The sequence below is a fragment of the Dermacentor silvarum genome, chromosome 7 (assembly GCF_013339745.2).
Source record: "Dermacentor silvarum isolate Dsil-2018 chromosome 7, BIME_Dsil_1.4, whole genome shotgun sequence".
Lineage (NCBI taxonomy): Eukaryota > Metazoa > Arthropoda > Arachnida > Ixodida > Ixodidae > Dermacentor > Dermacentor silvarum.
In genome coordinates this window covers 109,513,690-109,534,372 of record NC_051160.1, presented here as the reverse complement: position 1 = coordinate 109,534,372, position 20,683 = coordinate 109,513,690, and the positions used below count along the sequence as shown (strand labels likewise).

General features: G+C 47.9%; 1 pseudogene; it reads right to left on the bottom strand.

Moving 5' to 3' along the window:
• Positions 1 to 574: 574 nt before the first annotated feature.
• LOC119459069 (uncharacterized) lies at positions 575 to 19,945 on the bottom strand (annotated as a pseudogene).
• Positions 19,946 to 20,683: the final 738 nt, after the last annotated feature.

The following is a 20,683-nucleotide window of genomic DNA, read 5'->3' as shown; positions in this document are numbered from 1 at the left end:
AGAAAAACATTAAAACAAAACGGCGGCAGCATGGCACCCGCTAAAGAATAATTTAAACTCATGTTCGTAGCATGGCGTTCCACGCCGAGGCAAGAAACTGGACGAGAGAGCAAGCTCTGGGCGAGAGTCGAGCTGCTCTCGCGTGAGTTACACGACATACGGCCAGAACAATCGCGCAGTAGCACATTTATTATTCCGCATTATACCAGTCCGGCTACTCCACGTTGTAAGGTAGCTTGTATGAAGTGAGCAGAGCAAATCTAGGAGCTCTTGGTAGGCTGTGCGGGGTCTCACACGGGCTCTTGGGACAGAGGAACGACAACACAATAGTGCAAACAAGTAAAGGGGCATTTATTGCACCTTACATACACCAATACACACTAGCCGAATTACAACCAGTAGAACATTCACACGGGCGCGCGACAAATCAAGGAAGTCCGACTCACCGCGACCCGATAGCGAGCGAATACGTTCGCCCCACGCTATGACACCATCGCCTAGTCGTTCACGTGTACGGTCACGCGAACGGTGGCGCGCTCGAACGATCCGTGTTCGTCCATACCGGTGCAGGGTTCGTACAGGTTTCCAAGGTAAAAATTCAAGGATATTCAAGGACTTTCCAGGACCTGTCACAGGTTTTTCAAGGACTCAAAGTGGCATCCAAAGTAGAATTTCTATACTCTAAGATTTCCAAAAATGGCTAGTTTTATTGCTGACCCGCCGTGGTTGCTCAGTGGCTATGGCGTTGGGCTGCTGAGCACGAGGTGGCGGGATCGAATCCCGGCCACGGCGGCCGCATTTCGATGGGGGCGAAATGCGAAAACACCCGTGTACTTAGATTTAGGTGCGCGTTAAAGAACCCCAGGTGGTCCAAATTTCCGGAGTCCCCCACTACGGCGTGCCTCATAATCAGAACTGGTTTTGGCACGTAAAACCCCATAATTTAATTTTTATTGCTCTTATAATAAATAAATGTATATCACAATTATAATAAAGATGTCTAGTCTTGATAACTTCTCAAGAACATAACACAAAATGAACGCTTACAACAGCGGCTCAGACTTCTCCAGTATAGGCAGGGTAAAGTTCACCAAACATATTCAAAACATTCCGCAGTGTTATTGCACTAATATCAAAATAAATAAATGTAAATCACAATGATGTTAATAATATCTAGCCCTGATCACTTTGCTAGATCACAACAATACCGAAAAAAAGTTCACCAAACACAATGAACACTCCGAACAGCTATTCTGACTTCTCCAGTATTAACTGGGCAAGCTTACCAAACATTTCCAAAACATTCAGTGTAGTCTTGCTACACATCCATTATAAGAAATAAATGTATATAGCAATTATGTAAAACATGCCTAGTCTTGATCGCTTCTCAAGTCCGCAATATTAAAAGTTCCCACAACGAGCACTCACAACAGCTGCTCAGGCTTCTGCAGTATTAGCTGGGTTGATTTATCAAACATTTCCAAAACATTTAGCATAGTGTTATTGCACTTATACTACATAATAAATAAATGTGCACCACAATTACATTTAAAATTTCCATTCTTGATCACTTCTCAAGTCCACAATATTGAAAAAAGTTCACAACACACAACAAGCCTGTACAACAGCTGCTCAGATTTGTCTTGCATTCACTGGGTAATGTTCACCAAACATTTTCTAAAGATTTAGCATAGTTTGATTGCGCTTACTTATAATAAACAAATGTATATCACAACTATATTAAAACGTTCAGTCTTGATCTCTTCTCAAGTCCACAATATTGAAAAAAAAGTTAATAAACGTTCACAACCATTGCTGGGACTTTTCTTGTATCACCTTGGTATTGTTTACCACAATTATATAACAAACCTCCAGCCCTGAACACTTTTTCTGGTCACAACACAATAGAAATGTTCACAATAAACTATAGCAAGTTCACAACAGCTGCTGGGACTTTTCTTGTATAAGCTGCGTGATGTTTAGCAGCTCTTCAGCTTTACATTCGCTGTCTTCCGCAAGCTGTTGGACTTCACCACAAATGTAATATCATTTGATGCTTCTGCTTTTTCGGAATAGCGATCAGCTGAAACAGTCAAATCAGCGATGACTGCTTCCAGTTCCCTTTTCCTTTTCTTCATGTTGTCGATCTCATCATTGATCAGACACCTTTTTGAGCGCCTAATCTCAAGTTTCTCCTGTTTTTGAGCCTCAAGGTGCGCATTGTAGCGGTTCCTTGCTGCTGACACTGATGTCCTCAGCTTCTTTGTGATGGGGACACTCAGAATACCACCAGCTTTGTCTACTGCATCACATATCATGCGTTGCGATATGTAGGACAGGTCTGCGAGGTTCTCTACAGCAACTTGACGGTTTATGCTAAACCCACGCTCGACTGTTGCTTGTCCATGGCTGAGAACAAGTAGCAATTTGACAACATTCCAAAGCTCGACATAAGAGGAATTTAAGCCCATAAGCTGATAGAAGAACTCATCCAGCCTATTTAGACCCTTCTGAAAGAGCCGAAGCTTATTCCTTTCCTGTTGCAACAACTCTGTGTATTCAGCTAAAACAGAGTCTCGTTGCTTTTCGTCAAATCTTTGAGCTGTGATGAGAGCATCAACCACTTTCCTCAGGCGTAAGAGACACTCATCATGCTTGCAACACATGAGCCGTGGGTCTAGGCAGGACATGCTTCTGACTAGGATTGACTTCAAAGGGCTTTTGTCAAGAATTTTTTTGTCACAGCTATCAAAAACTGCTTGCATTCCATTTTGAACTGTAATACATCTTTTGTACTTGCTTTGCAGTCTTTGATAATCTGCTCGCACATGTGGCCTATGTCCACTTTTTCCAGTAGAAGATGTTTGTCCACATCTTCAATGTTTAGCCTGAGAAGGCCACTGATCCCTGCTGCAGACAAAATTGAGGATTTCATGAACTTCATCAGCAGCTTTCTTACTACTGTCTCCAGGTCTCTTGCCAGAAAGAAAATAGGTCTGTCTACTTGATATTCTATCAAGAAGGGTCTAACAGCCACGGCAACAGTTAGGGCAAAGTTCAGCTTTGCCAGGTCAAGAGGGTCACGGAGGAACCCACACAAGTTCTCGAAAGATGCGCACCTTGGTAGGGTCACATTCTTACTCCTTGCTGCTTCTATGTATTTTCTGATGTCGCTCCAAAGAAGTAGTGCCCTTCCTATAACGCTGACATTCTCCACCCAGCGATGCGCCACAAACTTCAGTGGAAATGTGCTCTGCCCCGTTATCACTGTAATATCTTCTCTTCGTGCTGGGGAGTTGTCAAAAAGCATGCTCAGACTTGACAGTAGGACATCAAGTCCCCATTTACTGGCCACGACACCTGCCCTATAAGCATTATGAATTGTGTGCAGGCCACAAGTGCCCAGATCAACACACTGCACTTGGTAGTTTTCACGCAAATCTGCTTGCAGGGACCTAAATAACTTTAGGTTAACATTTGGCCCATCCATTGAAATTTGGGCAATCTTTCCAAGCGGTAAAGGTTCGAGGGCTCTTAGCAACTTTTCCTGGATGTCTTCAGCGGTCGCGTGCCCCATGAAGACTGATCTGAGATATCTTGTTGCGACATTGTGCGAGGAATTCCAGCACCTCACATGTACGTCCATTTTTTTCTGGTGCAGAAACTCGTTTCCAGATTCGTCGAAAAGCACGACGTAGCAATCCGAGTTTTCAATCTCCTGCTGCAAAGCTGCTTGAAAAAAGGGTCTAAGCCCGTGGCACGCTATGTAAGAGCATTTCTTTTCTCCGCAGGAAAAAGCTTTTGCCAGCTCGCTGTCCGGGAACATGCGTCTGAACAGATCGGCGGTTTGTGACGACGACCTGTATGAATAATGGCTGGTAACCACCTTCGGAGTCCACAAGATTTCAGCGTCTGTGACCATCTCATAGGTCTTACAAGCACCTTCTAAATCCATCGCCTGCGATGAAACCGCGCGGGTGGGTCTTTCGCTTGTGCTAGGACGCCGTTCGTCTGTCCTCGGAGCAAGGTAGTTTAGCACCGCGCTTCCTGCCGCCTCCTTCATTACGCCACTGTGCTTCGCACTCTTCATGTGGCTCTTGAGAGCCGACTCACCCATTGCCGCAATGTCGAACGTTTTTCCGCATGGTTTACATGTGGCTCGGTGCGGATCCATCGTGTCCGGCGCAACCCAGTTCTTGTAGCTGTCGTTGCTAAGCCACATGCTTTGAAATTTGCACTTCCCGGGCATTATTCCGATGTTTCTCAGATGATCCCGCTGACAAAGACGGAGGTTCACCTTTAAACTCCCGTTGTGCACAGGCGTCCATCACAACACAACACACGTGCACCACACACTCTATACCAAATTTGTAAATACAAAGCGCCATGCTTTGAACACGGCATAGTAGAGACACAAGAGAATACCGATCGGACTCCTGCCAATGTTACCAGCAGCTCAACGAGAATCCGCTATCCATGTAGCACTAATGTTTGTGCACAAATTTACCAATAAAAATACTGCGTGGGAGTCAATTGTTAAGCGTCAGATGGCTGTTATTAGGACTGGAACTTCTGGTATCGGGCAGTACAATGTTCTTTCTTTTTTTACTTTCAGCTCTGATGGTAGCACAACGGCAACGGCCTCAGTGGTAAAGTTGCTCCTCTATAGCTCTCTTTAGCTTCACCTCGCGTGCAAGAGGGAAAGTGGGACAAGGCAGACCGACGAGCGAGGAGTGAACGAACGATAGGGTGAGGAAAGCAGCGTAAACACTGCCAGCCGAGCCAGCACCGAAGCGCGGCACGCATCTCTCGCTTCGTTTGAGGTTTGACGCGGTGAAGCCTTTTATTTTTTCCGCGCAGTTCTACAAAACTGAACCATGTGTGCTCGTGCCGGCGTATTGTTTATGAAATGGGGAGTTTGTCAATTCCACGCCGATCTACCACAGAACGGAGGTCGCAATGTCGATATCAGAGTGCATTGCTCACGAAATTCAAGGATTTTCAAGGAGGCAAAAAAATTCCAGGACTTTCAAGGGCCTTGAAAATGCACTTTTCAATTTCAAGGGTTTTCAAGGGTTTCAAGGACTTTTACGCACCCTGCGGTGTCCCGCTCTTAGCCTCGCGCGACGGTCGCGCGAAGCGGGCCGGCGCACGCGCGAAGCGTTCGTGCGTGTTGGCCGCCGATCCCAATCCAAAAAGAGAGCGCCTCCGACCTTTTTCTCCCAAGTGACCCCGCCGTTCGGTGGCGTTAGCATCGCGACACTAGCGCCATCTCTCGCAACGCGCCGCAACCACCGCCGGGCTTAGCCACGCAGAGAAGCCGGACTACAGGAGACATGCGGGGAAAACAACATCAGGGGACGCGTGAGAGTCGCGCATCCCCACATCCCCCCAACCTTAAATCACTACACATACGCCGGCAAAACATGTCCCAAGGCCTATCAACGCGCGCGTCGCGAACAAAAGTTAGTACATGCGACAGTGGCGCCGCCGAGTAAATGTCCACGCGTTATCCACAACGTGCGAGCCGACATTGACTCTGGGGTTCACCGCTGGCGTCCGTTGGTCACAGCACCACGTCTGCAGATTCGATGGCACGACTCCAGCCCAGGACCCCGGGAACGGCGACGCAGAAGTCGGCACGAGCAAGCGTCGCTCGCGCCCTGCTAAAGAGAGCCGCAGTAGCCGTTGGTGACTGCCGGCTCTTTTCCCGGCCGCCGAGGGTTGCGAGCCGGACATTGGCGGCCGCCGAAGTCGCTGCGCCGAATTGACCACAGGCATCTCCAAAGCCTGGGGTAGCTCGATTGTAGTCCGGGGCAGCAGCGCTGACGATGTGCAGGTGACAGCAAACCAGGGGTGACTCCGCTCACGCTGCGTACACTCAACGCACTCGACAAACACTAAAGTAGTGCAAGGGAGAGGAATTCGGCATACGCATCGCCCACGTGGTACGATGTTCAATTCGGCTAGCAAAATTTCGGGTGGCATTGCAGATGCTAAGTTCACGTGAACAAAGCTTGCTTTCTTGAGTCGAACGAGTATTTTCAATTCGTGCGAGGCGAGCTAATGAAGGAAGCAATGTGCGACACCTCAACACCACGGTCCACCAGGTTGTGTCCCTCAACGTGCGACAGGCGGCTTTGTTAAGCCTTAGGCCTAATGCGTCGCTACTTTGACAACAACCGGCATCCAAAAAAAACAACACCCAAAATGGGCACAAGAACAGGCAGCCGCGAGGAGACGTTAGCTCTGTGAGGTGGTCCTACCCCACTCGGTGCACACAGCATCCGAGTTGACGGCGCCCACCGTCCCAGACGGTGTCGGAGCGCCCGGTGCCAGGCCGCAATACCAGTCAGCCCGTAGCGGCACCCGTGGCCCGCGGCCACCCGGCTCCCTGAGCCTCGACTTCCTAAGTCAAAGATATAGAAGAAGCTATTTACATAAATTCGGACCTCCCACGAGGCTTCCGTACTCACTCGCTTCAGGCTTGATAATGCTCCGCGAGCGCTAGGCCTCGCTCTCCCAGGATGCAGACCACGTGGCTCTCGTACCGACGAGTGTACTTCAAAACACTCGCGAAAAGGCTTAGCATGTTGAAAAGTTCAAACACGCTACAGCAACCGTCGCCTCGCACAAGAAAGCACACCGCCGACACTAGCGATCAAAATTCACGCTAGGACTACGCTTCGGTTGAAACATCTCGAACCGAGCAAAACTGTTAAAATTATCGTCCGATGCCCCAAGAGTTCCACGTTGGGCAGCCAGATGCGGGGTCTCACACGGGCTCTTGGGACAAAGGAACGACAACACAATAGTGCAAACAAGTAAATGGGCATTTATTGCACCTTACATACACTAATACACACTAGCCGAATTACAACCAATAGAACATTCACCCGGGCTCGCGACAAATCAAGGAAGTCGGACTCACCGCGACCCGATAGCGAGCGAATACGTTCGACCCATGCTATGACACCGTCGCCTAGTCGTTCACGTGTACGGTCACGCGAACGGTGGCGCGCTCGAACGATCCGTGTTCGTCCATACCGGTGTCCCGCTCTTAGCCTCGCGCGACGGTCGCGCGAAGCGGGCCGGCGCACGCGCGAAGTGTTCGTGCGTGTTGGCCGCCGATCCCAATCCAAAAAAAGAGAGCGCCTCCGACCTTTTTCTCCAAAGTGACCCCGCCGTTCGGTGGCGTTGGCATCGCGACACTAGCGCCATCTCTCGCAACGCGCCGCAACCACCGCCGGGCTTAGCCACGCAGAGAAGCCGGACTACAGGAGACATGCGGGGAAAACAACATCAGGGTACGCGTGAGAGTCGCGCATCCCCACAGCTGCACTTGTCCCAGCGCACCGCTGCTATCCAGGCGTTTCTACTGTCATCCTCGATAGGGAACGCAAACGTTTGCACTTCCGAAAGGAGGTTGGTTCCTGAGCGAAGGCTGCACCCTGGCACGACAAAACACGAACACATCCTTGAACGTTTCACAGGTGATATGTACAATGCGGAATGCATTTTCAAGCCAACAACAACAGCCAGCAAAACACCGTTGAGGAGTGAACGTAATGAAAACAGTCGACGCTCCAGAGAGCTACTCGCCGTCACGCAACACACTGAATGCCAGAAGTCGCACTTATATCGACATAAGGACGAGCGCGCGAGCGAACAAATACCAGCAAAAACGAGCAAAAGGAACCGCTACCGGAAGTTTCCTAAGGGCGCCGGATGCTGGCGCAAAGCGTTGCCAGAGCGCGGTGGCGCTCGATGAAACTGTCTATAGCGTAGTGGTTACGATGCTCGCTTTGGGACCGGGGGCACGCGGGCTCGAATCCCGCCTCGGCAAGAAGGCTTCTTTTCTTTTATTTCTTAGTAGTTTCTTGCTACGCACCACAAATTACGGCTGGCTTAAGCAGCTTCGCTGTTAAAAAAAAAACAACTTGCCGCCAGAGGAAGCCGATCCCGCAACCTCCACATCGCACGTGCGTTGCACTACCAATTTTGTTACGGCGGCGACAATTCCCAGGTTCACATTCACCAGTGAAGTGAACATTGAACCAGTGGAGTGCTAGCCAGCGCCACTCATTGCAAGGCGGTGGGTGTAAAACATCCTTTTGCCCGATGGCGTCAGTTGTACGTGAACTTTAGGAGCCGGCATCGGGTCAATAAACGCTCGTATGCTACCTGAAAGCATCACATCCGCAGTAGTGAAGATCATCGCTATATATTTGAAGTGACAAAAATTTACACATTGGCTATGATGCCTGATTCTTGGCCAGCCTCGTTTAATGCGTATGCACCACAGCCTTTGATGTCGTCATCCTCATCATCGTTGGCATCTTGTGTGCCGCAGCACTTGCCTACAATTACGCTGCTAGTAGTCCCTGTAAATACATTTCCGTGTACTGCCATCCCGTGTACAACGTTATGAGAGGCTTGGTAACATGAAGTGAACAATAAGTTCGCATCTTATTTCTCCTTGATCTTCCGAACAATAGAGACTGAGGTGTTTTCATCCTCACCTGTCACGCCCATTATCACCAAATCGCCAATCATGTACCCTAAACGATGCATTGTCCGTGCAATTAAGATTTTAAAATCACGTTTGCTGCGTGGATAAGTTTGTGCTTTCCGTTACGCTACCCTCGTCATCGTCACGCCGTGATGATTACCCGTCATCGTCACAAGGCCAATTATTCATCTTAATATTTACCATCACCATATGGCAAAGAAAAAACTTTGCCCATAATTTGGGGTAGACTGTATATGGGCCCCAGAGACAATGTGTACATGGTAGCCTTGAAGGCTAACCGTTGCCTTATCGCAGGCTGAAAGCGACTGCGTTTGCAGATATATGATGGAGACTATACAGGTCACGGTGTTGTAATGGTCAAAGGCGACGCTCAACGAAGCAGCTTAGTGTGATGAACATTCGACGGATTCATCATGTTGGACTGCATTCGACGTCTTTTTTTTACTTTCTTATCAGATTATTTCTTAGCCATGCGAAGAGGGCGCCATCGCGATGGCACACATATTGGCGGGTCAGAATGTAAAAGTGCAGTTCCCAGAGAAACTACTAAATAAATTAAATACAGAGTAAAATTCCGAGAGGTATGTATGCTGCTATAGATGAATAATGCTGCTATATTTGTGCATCTCTCCTTATTAGGCTACGTTACTGCAAGCCCACCTAGCCAAAAGCCACCCGGAAGATGGAAAACTAACGCCAAATGCTCTCCGCCAGAGGGTGGATGTGCAAAACCGACGCTTACGCATGACTTCTTCAAGTGGTTTGCGCAACAGGATGGCAGCAGGTGCTACCCTGTTCAAACCAGTAATTGCTATGGCAAAGGCTATGGAACGGAAGGCCAGTGCCGAATCAATTGCGGGATACGAAAATGAATTAGTATAGATTTAGTCATCGGCCTGCTAAAACTGTATTCCATGAAAAATAAATTATTCATTCCATTTTAACCTCTGGTGTAACGTTAGGTACGTACAACATACCGTGCTTTTTTTTCCTAAACGTCGTGAAGGGAACAGTTCCATTATTAAGTATACATTTGAAACCTTTCTCTGCCTTCTTTCCTGTCAATTAGCTAGACACAAACCCGAAAAATAACACCGCAAAGACACTTCAACACTCTCATCCCTAGCACCAGTATATGTGTCTAGGCTGCCGGGCATACTGTGTGCTTACCTGTCGCCAAACTTATTCATTGATCAAATAAACGCTGGCTAAATACCCTACCCTCATTGCAACAAATACACGTCTTGATGAGCGCAATTAATTTATTAGACCCAACATTTATATGCATTCTATTCTGCTTATTAGGTAGGCAAGGTATCGCTATCTCGTGGATTTGCGTGACGATTGGGTGACGTACATACACCAGGCACATTTTACGTTTGCGATAGCAATCATATGGATAATACAAGCGCATTTCTGCCGTCGGCTTTCCTATAAAGTCCAAGGGCAATAACATCGTCCCCGAGCGCCGCATGCTGTATGTGCGAGTGAAATCCTGCGACGGGAAGCCGACGATCGCGGCTTAATCTCGCGCCCGCAAGGGAAGAAAGCGGGGAGGAAGCGCGCCATCTTCCGTTGCGCACAAGGTACAGGGCGGAGGCTAGGGGTGGGCGCGATCTACTCCGGGCGGCTCGAGCGGCCGCGAGCGCCCGCCGGGCCTCAAGGTTCCTAGGGAGGATAAGGGGGGAAGGGCACATTCTACTCCGGGCGGCCGCTGTATCTTGCAAGCCATCTGTGACGGGGACAGAGTCCGCTCTGCGCTGTTTCCGCTGCTGAGTTCATGATGATGCGAGCGGCAGCTCAAAGGTAGATCCGCTTGCTGCTGCTGCCGCATTTCTTCTCTCCTGCGTTTTGACAGCAAGTTTCCGCGGTCGCCGCGTGATATGCGTTCATGTTTGCTTTTGCGCGTAACACGATGCTTGTCAATTTTGTTAGTATGCCGTTGTTTACAAGCTTATACGGCCGATAAAACTAATCTCCTTACTTCATATAGCTGTCCACTAATTTGCTACCGCAATTGATGCTTCCTCTTTCGAGCGAAACTCACGACTTTTTTGGTGGGGCCATGCATAAAAGGCTTTTGTGTTCAGAGGCCGCATGAAACGAGAGGTATAAGCGAGAGGTATAAGCCAGGCTTGCGTTGGGCGACGACAGCACCGAAGCAGACGCTGCTTGCGTCTGGGTGTAATTCTTTTATAAATTTTATACATACAGCACAACAGCAGAGGTAGGACAGAAAGAAGGAATCAACGAACACAAGCGCCACTACAAGCAGTAGGGTTGGAGTGGCGCAGGACAGGCGGAGAACTGAGGAGATGGAACAGGCTAGCAGAAGCGTTGTCACTGGCGGGTCAAGGAAAAAGGGTCATTTGGGTCGCACAGCAGGTTTAAATGTGGCGCAATAACATACTGAGCGACGTTTTCCGCGAAACGACGAAAAGAAGAGAAAAATTGCAAGAAACTTTCAAGCTGCTTGTTAGAAGTCAGCTTGAGAAAGGCGGCATCAGCCCGAAGTTTTTTATGCATCACGCAGGGTGGGATATTTTGGCACAATGTGATCAAGTGGGGTACGTTGTCTGGCGTCATAGATGAGCTTCAAACGAAGGCGAGCGTTCTGCCCGTAAAAACATTTTTATCAACATTTTTAGACTATCTTTAGACTACTGTTACTAGAACCTACCAACACTCAATAGAAATCCTTTCAACGGTGTTTAGGCTGCCTAACAACTCCTTACTAACACCCTAGGAACAATTGGCCACCAACATTATTTAGAAAGGATGTTTGTAAACTTCCTACTAACTGTCTAGAAACACCTTTCTTTAGGCCTGCTATTAACCTTCATTAAATTGAAGGATGTTCATAGGCTGTCTGTAAACGTCCTATTAACAATTTATTAGCGCTTTCTTTAGATACCTTAGTAACAATGTTCTAACAATTGGCCCCGTACATTGAATGGAAGCATGTTTGTAGACTTTGTTAACAGCTTACCAGCTTTCTACAACCATTTTTTAGGCCTCACCATGACTGTCAATTATTTCAAACCTCCTACCAACATTTTCGCTTTAGAAATTCTAGAAACATTGTTGGTCAAATATTTGAATAAAAACGCGTTCAACGCTGCTTATGAATCTATGCTAACCTGAAAATTCGGTACTTTAGATCACCCAGTACACCAGCATTCCACCCTTTAATGCTCAGAGCCGCAACTATTTATTTCATTTGTTGGGCACCATTAACGTCAGTCGCATTATGCATAGTTTACGGGATCTTACTAGAGTAATGATATATTATCTAAGCTCTTGACGCGCTGTGCAGCTGAAACCACAGGGTGTGAAAGGAGCTACTGAAAATAAATGTGTACCAAAATTGAAGCGTTGCGAAGATTGCATCACACATTTATTACATTATTCAATCAGTCAAACTTCGGAACAGCAGAAATGAGGTTGTAGTTATGCGAAGCTGCTTCAGCATTCTGGGCGTTAGTTGTAGTTGCACCTTAGTTAAAATAGAAATGTTTCTTTTTGTGAGCTTGTTGTTGAGAGATTATGGGCGTTGTTTCCTGAAAGAAAAAGGAAGTGAGTAGCAGTTACCTTCGCATTACCGTCCAATACTCAGATGTGCACTTTAAACAAGACACACAAAAATGTCACAATGATTTAAGCTCGCAGGCGTTAAACTATAAGCTAAATAGTTCACGACCTCTCATCCTGTACAGCTTGAGCAGTAAAGAGAAAAGAGATAATTCATGATCATACATTATTTACCACAAATTAAGAAATCGCGACCTCTGACAAAACCTCGTGTTTGTACGCTTCGTGCTTATAGCCATTTCAAGCGACCCGCATGACTTGGCATAATTCAAGTAAGAAAATCGTTTTTAAAACGTTTCACTTCATTACATTTCGCGGTCGTAAGCACCTTTCAAAATGCGCTATAGGAAACAGACAGACAGACAGACAGAGAGACAACGAACTTTATTTGATCCTGAGGAGCTACTGTCAGGACTCCCTAACGGGAGGCCGTTGTAACCGCTGGCTGCGCCCACGTAGAGGACAGAACGCCATGACGCTCCGCCCTTTCCTGGGCCCTCTGGATAGCCTGGGCTTGCTTTCGGAGTACCGTGCTTCTGATGGCCTCCTCCCATTCGGCTTCGCTGGAGAGTAGGTCGTTAGGCAACGCGGGACATCGCCAGAGCATGTGAGCCATAGAGTTTCATTACAGTCGGGGCAACCAGGGTCCAGGTCTGAGCATATCCTGATGATGATTGATGATTATTGTGGTTTTTTGGCGCAAGGGCCAGATGTGGCCAAAGAGCGCCAAGACGATGGTAATGATTTGTTAGTAGTATATGAATAGTCAATTATATGAACATTAGGTATGGCATGGCTGTAAAGGGGCCTAAAACAGTCGCTGTAAAGTGCGTAAAAATCTATACGTAATAAGATTATGGCAATGACTAATGATGTGTACTATACACATGAACAATACATTGCAAAAGAATGATATGACTTACAAAAAATATTACAGATGCAAGAATTGGCCAGAAGCACAAGTGCCTAAACAGAGCCCTTGAGACACAAGAGCCTGAAGGCATGTGCTATAAAAAAAAACTATCACCGCAACATCCTCTGGAGAGAGGATGCGCTACGAACTTATTGGGCGAATAACATGTAGCACAATATCTTTCAAGAATGCGAGGACTGCTTTGGTCTTAAAGAGCGGTTCTTTACCAAGAAACATGGCGGGATGTAGAGGGACACAATAGCGATATGCTAGAGGAAAGTGTTTCTTTCTTTCCTTTTCGGCTTCCCGACACTCCAGGAGGACGTGGAGGACGGTGAGCCTCTCGCCACATCTACCACAGGTTGTAGGGTCATCACCATTCAATAGAAAATTGTGAGTACCATATGTGTGTCCTATTCTGAGACGACAGAATAGGACATCAGTTCGTCGTGTTTTAGTTGTACAGGGCCAGAACCCTAACTGTGGCTTAATCAAGTGGAGCTTATTGTTTGCTTCGGCGTCCCACAAGCGTTGCCAGTGGCTTCGCAGTTTCGCAAGAAAGGTTTCAAATCTGTTGCGGGAGCAGCAGCTGTAGGGTTAATAGCGGGTGATGTGACTGATGTGGCCATTTGGTCGGCAAGAACATTGCCCTCGATGCCTCTATGCCCAGGCACCCAGCATATAATGACATGCTGGTTAGTTGCGTATGCTCTACAAAGAACACAATAGAGCTCAATGAGAACAGGGTTTTTCTGTTTACAGGGTGACTTCAAGGCTTTTACGACGCTTTGGGAGTCGGTAAATATAATAGTTTTTTGAAGTTTTCATTTCTTTATATGCTTTACAGCTGACAATATTGCGTATGCCTCAGCCGTAAAGATGCTTGTTTCGGGGTGGAGTACGCCGGATTCGAGAAGGACGGACCGACGGCTGCATAAGATACTCCGACACGCGATTTAGAAGCGTCTGTGTAAAATTCTATGCAGGAGTACTTGGACTGTAATTCTAGGAAATGCATTCGGATTTCGACCTCTGAAGCGTGCTTTGTAACCTCTACAAATGATATATCACATGCTACTACCTGCCACTCCCAAGGTGCTAACAGCTTGGCTGAAGGCATTAAGCGATGTTCGAGGAGTGGGATATCCATTTCTTCGCTAAGCTCCCTGACACGCAGTGAGAAAGGCTGTCTTACAGAGGGACGATTACGGAAAAGTGTAGCACACGTCATATCGTTAACGGTATTAAAACACGGATGCTGATGATTAGAGTGGACTTTAAGGAAATATGTGAGGCTGGTGTATGTTCTCTGCAGATGTAGTGACCACTCATTTGATTCGACGTATAAACTTTCAATGGGGCTTGTTCTGAAAGCGCCGGTGGCCAGGCGGATACCTAAATGATGAACGGGATCTAGCATCTTTAGCGCGCTTGGGGCAGCAGAGTGATATACTACAGCGCCATAATCCAGTCGCGATCTAATGAGGCTCTTGTAAAGATTCATTAAACATTTCCTGTCGCTGCCCCATGCTGTGTGAGATAGAATCTTCATTAGGTTCATTGTTTTTAGGCATTTTCCTTTGAGATATTTTATGTGGGGAATGAAAGTTAGCCTAAAGTCAAGTATGATGCCTAAAAACTTGCGTTCTTTGTTCACAGGTATTTGCTGTCCATGCAGTTCTACACAGGGATCTGGGATCAGGCCTCTCTTTCTTGTGAAAAGAACACAAGAACTTTTGTGGGGGTTAACTTTGAACCCGTTTTCGTCTGCCCACTTGGACACCTTGTTCAAGCCCTGCTGTACCTGTCTCTCGCACACTGCGAGGTTACATGACTTGAAGCCTATTTGTATGTCGTCTACGTAGACGGAATAAAAAATAGTCGGTGGTAAAGAGGCACGGAGTGTGTTCCTCTTAACGATAAAGAGTGTGCAGCTAAACACACCTCCTTGGGGTACACCAGTTTCCTGTATAAATGGACGTGACAATACATTTCCGATTCTGACACAGAATGTACGATTAGACAAATAGCTTCCTATTAGGCTTAGCATATTGCCATGGATGCCCATTCGCGACAGGTCTCTCAGGATTCCGTAACGCCATGTTGTGTCGTACGCCTTCTCCATATCGAGGAATACCGATAAGAAAAACTGTTTATGCACAAATGCGTCCCGGATATTTCCTTCAATGCGCACAAGGTTATCAGTTGTGGATCGCCCTTCTCTAAAGCCACACTGATAGGGATCAAGCATTTTGTTGAGTTCAAGGAAATGTATGAGTCGTCGATCAACCATTTTTTCAAATAGCTTACATACGCAACTTGTGAGAGCTATGGGGCGGTAACTTGCCGCCGAGGAAGGATCTTTACCTTGCTTCAATACAGGGACCAGAATCGCTTCTTTCCATGCGGACGGAAGGTATCCGGAAGCCCAAATAGTGTTGAAAAGTGCGAGTAGTGTTAGTAGTGTATCAGGGTGTACGTTCTTAATCATGTCATACATGACTCTGTCGATTCCCGGTGCAGAGCTCTTACATGCGATCAAGGCAGCTCTCAACTCGGCAATAGTGAAAGGAAGGTTAAGCGGTTCCTTCTGTCGACATTTGCGTACGAATGGCTTACATTCTTCTCTCTGTTTATATTTGAGAAAGGGTTGCGAATAGTGGATTGAGCTTGAAACACGCTCAAAGTGCTCCCCAAGACAGTCTGCCTGGTCCTGCAAGGTATTCCCTTGGTCATTCACCAGAGGCAATGGATGAATTTGGTGACCCTTAAGCCGTTCCACACTTTTGCCTCCTGTGTGTATGAATTTATACACGATAGAAACCTCACCCAGCTTTCTCTCTTTGCCTGACGTCGTGTCCGCCTTCCCTGTGATTTAATGCGTTTAAATTCAATTAGATTTTCTGCACTTGGCGATCTACGCAATATGCCCCATGCCTTATTCTGTCTCTTTCGCGCCTCTCTGCAGTCTTCGTTCCACCAGGGGACACGTCTTTTAAGTGAACCACCATTCGTTTGTGGGATACACTTTTCAGCAGCATTGATAATAAAAGCAGGTAAAATATGCAACAGCATCGTCGATACTAAAATTGTTTATAAAATCTCGTGGTAAATAAGTTAAATCTTTAAAATGCTCCCAGTCACCCCATGCTAATTTCCATCGAGGAATATTGGGAGGGTTATCGTGCTGCGTTATTAAGTTTAAAATTACAGGGAAGTGGTCACTTCCAAAAGGATTGTTAATGACATTCCATTCAAGGTCAGGCATAAGAGAAGCAGATCCAATTGCTAGATCTATTGATGAGTACGAATCGTGTTGGGCGTTATAGTAGGTCGGCTTCTTCTTATTAAAAAGGCATGAACCAGAGGTCAGAAGAAAATTTTCGATGAGTCGACCTCTCGCGTCGCATCGCGAGTCTCCCCACAACGTGTTGTGAGCGTTAAAATCTCCCACGAGAATGTAAGGTTCGGGAAGCTGGTCAATGAGGTTATGAAATTCAGTTTTTCCGAGAATATAATTTGGGGGTATGTATATACCACATACAGTGACCAATTTATTAAAAAGAATTGCCCGAATTGACACTGCCTCAAGGGCCGTCTGAAGGGGTAATGGTTGACAACCTACAGACTTGTCTACACTATTGCTACATCACCGGACGACGCAAGAGCGTCATCTCGATCTTTCCGGAAAATGGCGTATTGCCGGAGAAAGTGGGATTGTGTAGATTTGAGGTGTGTCTCTTGAACACACAGCACCTTAGGATTAAACCTGTGTAGGATTTCTTTGACGTCATCGAGGTTGTGTAGGAGTCCTCTGACGTTCCATTGTATTATTTGTGTATTCATGTTGAAAGTGTTTTGTACTGTGTGTTAAAGAGACTAACTTAACTTACAGAGCCCTTGTCGGGCCCTGTGATGCGGGCTTTTTCTTTTTTGGAGCGATCGCGAGACTCTCGCCGCTCCTTAGGCGCTGACGGCGCCGTCTGGCCAGTTGTTGTGTCCATCGCCTCTTGCGAGGCGCTGGACACGCGCTCTTGCGAGCGGTTGGTTTGAAGGGAAGGCCTCGTCTCGAGGGACGAGGCCCTGGTGGCCACCTGCCCGGAGGTCGATGGCCCCTTCTTGTGAGTTAGCGGAGCAGCGCTGGCTGCAGCCGCCGAGGGGGCGGATGGCGTCGCTGGCGGCTCACTGCGTGCGGGCCGGACAGCTGCCGGAAACCGTTGTGTCGCTGCCCCCTGACGCGCCACATCAGCGAAGGTGTTCTTGGGCAGGGATAATACCCGCCTTCGTGCCTCCTTGAATGAGATGTTTTCTTTTACTTTGATTGCGACAATTTCTTTTTCTTTTTTCCATGACGGGCACGACCGCGAGTACGCGGCGTGGTACCCGCCACAGTTCACACAGTGCAGGGTGTTTTCACATGATTCAGAGAGGTGTTCCTTGACACTACATTTCGCACATGTTTGTCAGCCTCGGCAGTTCTGTGAACTGTGGCCGAATCGCTGGCACTTAAAACATCGCAGAGGGTTCGGGACATATGGTCTTACCCGGAGCTTCACGTACCCTGTCTCAATACTTTCAGGAAGCACACATGAACCAAATGTAAGTATTAAATGCTTTGTTCTCATCTCTTTTCCATCGCGCCTTAGCATAATTCTCTTCACATTGATTACGTTTTGTTCACTCCAGCCTTCTAATAGTTCACTTTCTTCTAGTTGCATCAGGTCGTCATCGGAGACAACACCACGGGTGGTGTTCATCGTGCGGTGCGGGGTAATTGTCACTGGGATGTCCCCAAATGAGGCTAGGTTATGGAGCTTGTCATGTTGCTTCTTATCGCGGAGTTCCAATAGGAGATCACCGCTAGCCATCTTTGATGCTTTGTAGCCTGCGCCAAATGTTTCTGTTAGACATTTTGAAACTAGAAAAGGTGAGATCATTCTCACCGTCTTTTCGGGTTTTTCACAATGGGTTATGTGGGATCGAGGAAAGTTTTCAGTTTGCCGGCCAAAAAAATTGAAGACGTCTTCGGTGCGCCCACGCTTGAGGGGGCGATCGGGTAACGCGGGGAAAGAAAAAGCCATGAAAAATAACGATCTTTCGGCAGGAACGCCAGCCACCCACCATGGAGCCCAACGAGAGGACGCTGTAGGACCTGTTAAACACAAGCCCCCGAAACGCCAGTTGTACGTTCCCGCTATAACCAAATACGTATAACCAAGGGCGGTTATAACACACAAGGTTAACCCTTGCTGCCAGGAATGTTGGAAGTAAATGGAAGGGAGAAGAAGACAGGAAAGATTGAAAGTGAGAGGGAAAGACGAAGATTGGAGAGGGAGACAGGAAAAGGCAACTACCGATTTCCTCCGGGTGGGTCAGTCCGGGGGTGCCGTCTACGTGAAGCAGAGGCCAAAGAAGTGTGTTGCCTACGTCGGGGGGCCATAAAGGTCCAAACTCCCGGCATCGGCTCAACCCCCAGGATCCCCTTTTCCCCGGACACGGCTAAGCCACGCACGGTTAAGCGTGGGAGGGTCCGACCCTCGTTTGCTCGGGTCCGTGGTGTCGCAACACACCAAACGCCTGCTGACGCAGACGCCCCTGCGGGGCGAGTATATCCTACTGAGGAAGCCCAGCGACGGGAAAGATCCCGTCTGGAACATTCTAAGTGTAGCTGACTGACCTCTGCTGAGCTTCGGGTGAGGAAGAGGACAAACTCTCCTGCCAAGTCGGTAACTTTTAGTAACTTCATTAAATGCGAGAAGTGCATCGTTCTGCTGAGTCCCTTCCTGCCCCTCCGGAGCATCCAGACCACCGTGGCGCGTGAGTTCTCGCGCGCGGTCGTGCGGGGAACCACGTAATATAATGATAAACGGGGCAAGCCCTCTTCTCTAGAATAGATGCCACCTCTCGTGCGAGGTTACCCGATTCGAATGCTCTGATTGCGTCTCTCGAGTCGGTGTAAATTTAGAAACGCTCTCGGTCACGGAAGGCCAGCGCCACCGCGATTTGCTCTGCTATACCCAGGGCCGACGCCCTCACCGAGGCGGACGAGCGAAGCCCCCTCCCCCCCCCCCCGCCCGTGTATAACCGACAACGCGAACATTCTTCTGTTGGCGTACTGTGCACCGTCGACGAAGAGCGCAGAGCCTATGTCATCCCTAACTCTCTTCAAGATGGCTCGTGCACGGGCTTTACGTCTACCCTCGTTATGATGTGGATGTACATTTCGTGGGAAAGGCCCCATGTAGGTCTCCCTCGTTTCCCGTGTCAGTGTTATCTGCCGTTCCTCCATTATCCTAGGAGCCATGCCAACCTCGTCAAGGATTCGCCTGCCAGCCTTGGTCGACGACAGCCTAACCACCTGGGCAGTGACCTGCGCCTCTATGATCTCGTCTACGTTATTGTGAATTCTGAGTTGATCTAACCTGTCGGAGCTCGTGGCAATCGGCAAGCCCAGCACTCTCTTCATGTTCTTGTGCATGAAGGTATTTAACTTGGTATTTTCCGTTTTGGTCCATACTAGAGCTGACGCCACATAGTTAATATGGCTCATCAGAAACGCGTAGTACATCCGAAGGAGGTTGTCCTCACCTAACCCCTTCTTTCGGTTGGACATCCTAGCGATTAACTTCAACGTATTCTCCGTCTTGACTGTAACGTGGGTAACTGTTCTGGCATTACAGCCCCTGGCATCTATCAGCAGGCCTAAGATCTTGATTAAGTAGACTCTAGGGATTTTCTGCCCATTATTGGCGTATAATACCACGCGTAGCTGGTTGAGCGGTATCAGACCCCTAACCCTTTGCCGTTCTGTAAAGTAACAGCTCCGACTTACTCGGAGACAGCTTGAGACCTTTGTCCGCGAGGTAAGCCTCGGTCTCGTCCAGGGTCTCTTGTAGAGCTTCCTCCATTTGCGCTAGAGATCCCCTGGGCACCAGATGGTGATATCATCTGTGTAGAGAGCGTGACCTATGCCCGGGAGGCCGCCCGGCCTTTCTGAATCACGCTTCATTACTATATTAAAGAGCAGTAGTGAGATGACTGATCCTTGGGGGCTACCCGAGCCCCCAGTTCATACACGCTCGACCGAATCTGTGATGATAATGGTTAGTGGGGTTTATTGGCGCAAGGGCCAGATGGGGCCAAAGAGCGCCAAGGCGATGATGATGGCGTGTCATTGGTACATGAATAGTGAATTATGAGGCGTGGATGAGGGTGGCTGTAAAGGGGCCTAAAAATAGTCGCTGTAAAGAGCGTAAAATCTACATGTAATAAGGTTATGACAATGATCAATGACGTTTACTATGAATATGAAGAATGCATTGAAAAAGGGTGATAAGATATTCAAGTGATTTCACATGTAGTAATTGACAAAAGCACTACTGCGTAAACAGAGCCCTTGAACCACAAGGGCCTGGAGGCAGGTGCTATACTGAACTACTGTCACGGCGGCATCCTCTGGAGAGAGGATGCGCTACAAATTTATTGGGCTTATGACATGTAGGACAACATCGTTCAAGAATGCGAGGACTGCTTTGGTTGTAAAAAGTGGTTCTTTACCGAGAAACATGGAGGGATGGAGCGGGACACAATAGCTGTATGCAAGAGGAAAATGTTTTCTTCTCTCGGTTTCGGCTTCCCGACACTCC